The sequence below is a fragment of the Austrofundulus limnaeus genome, unplaced genomic scaffold, assembly GCF_001266775.1.
Source record: "Austrofundulus limnaeus strain Quisiro unplaced genomic scaffold, Austrofundulus_limnaeus-1.0 Scaffold336, whole genome shotgun sequence".
NCBI classification, from domain to species: Eukaryota; Metazoa; Chordata; class Actinopteri; order Cyprinodontiformes; family Rivulidae; genus Austrofundulus; species Austrofundulus limnaeus.
Genome location: NW_013952738.1, coordinates 517,288 through 518,649, shown reverse-complemented (window position 1 = coordinate 518,649; position 1,362 = coordinate 517,288). Strand labels below are relative to the sequence as shown.

The 1,362-nt window shown below is 37.6% G+C and overlaps 1 protein-coding gene across 1 annotated transcript in view; it reads right to left on the bottom strand.

The window, feature by feature from the left end:
* The window catches only part of LOC106527650 (voltage-dependent N-type calcium channel subunit alpha-1B), a gene marked incomplete at its 3' end in the record, with an annotated part of 96,643 nt that overhangs the window by 51,347 nt on the left and 43,934 nt on the right, over window positions 1-1,362 (bottom strand).

Here is a 1,362-nt window from a genome sequence, read left to right as displayed (position 1 = left end):
TCAAAAAGCCTGTGTTTTTAGGGTTATTAATGACGTTCGTGTACTCAGACCAGTAATATTTGGGGTCACAAKTTTTTGCCATGGATATTTTGTGGGTCAGAAGATAAAAAGTTTGGGAACCACTGATTTAGGCTGTTCCCTCTTCATCCTCCTCCACCTCACTCTGTCCTTCATATCCTCTCTAACTGCATCCATATATATCTCCTCTTAAATAAATAAATAATTAAATAAATAAATAAATTTGTAAATACTTGTGTATTTTTTCAGATAACATTGAAAGTGTTGTTGGTTCATCGCTGCTAAAACAAAAAAAGTAATTTTTTGCTGACTCAGACAAGTCTGCAGCTCATGACGTCATCTGTTCTCCAGATCTGCCTTTGCACACATGTCGTCATGAGTGTGTTTTGTTTTGTTTTGTCTCTGTGAAAGTGTGTTGTGCATGTGCAGCCCAGCTGGCAGAGCTCATTACGAGCTCCACACACAGGAGGAGACTTAAGTGCTTCACTGAGACGCACACTTAGGAGTTAAAAAAAACTCCTCCTTCAGGCTAAGACGACTCAGAGAGAAGGCAACAAACAGGAGGAGGAAGAAGAGGAAGATTAGGACTGATTTAAGAGGACAGAGAGCAACCAGGATTTAAAATAACCAAACCTTTTAACTGACAGTGAGCTAAACTCATGCTTTATATAAGAATTAATTATTAAGTGAGGAATTTCTAGGAAAACTAAATCTAATGAAACAGTTTTCCTTCAGTAAACAGAAATAAGCTGTGTTCAAACCAGGACAAGTTCTTGGTAAAAAGCTCCACAATCTGAATATTTTCATATTTTCAAAGAGCAGATTTTACACAAAGATCCTGATGGAAAACTTGTCATTAAACTTTTTGAAAATGAGGTCAAAGGTGCAGAAAAACAACTTGTTTACATGGTACCGACCCAACAGATATTTCCTCATAAAAATCAACAAAAACACAACTTCCTGCTGGAGTCATCAGACTTTTCCATGCAGTGAATCAGTTTTTAACAGTGAGATAAAAATAGAAGTTCTTGAAGTCGATGAGTAACAGTTGTAGATACAGAGGTAAGATGACTCACGGTGCTGCCTGGTGTAATTTACAGAGTCAATCTGCACTTCATTTAGGCTCCGACTCTCTCCTCTTTCACACCAACACATAAAAATAGATTCAAAAATGATCAAACTGTTCTTTCTCTGCTGAAACAGCCTGCTATAGAAGTGACAAAGTTCTCCTGCAGAAACAAGTCAACTGAGAAGAGAATAAATAGAAAGCTAAAACTAAAAACTGGAAGTGATGTAGTTTAATTACCCCAACCTGGGGGGAGTGTGTGAGTGTGTGTGTGTGTG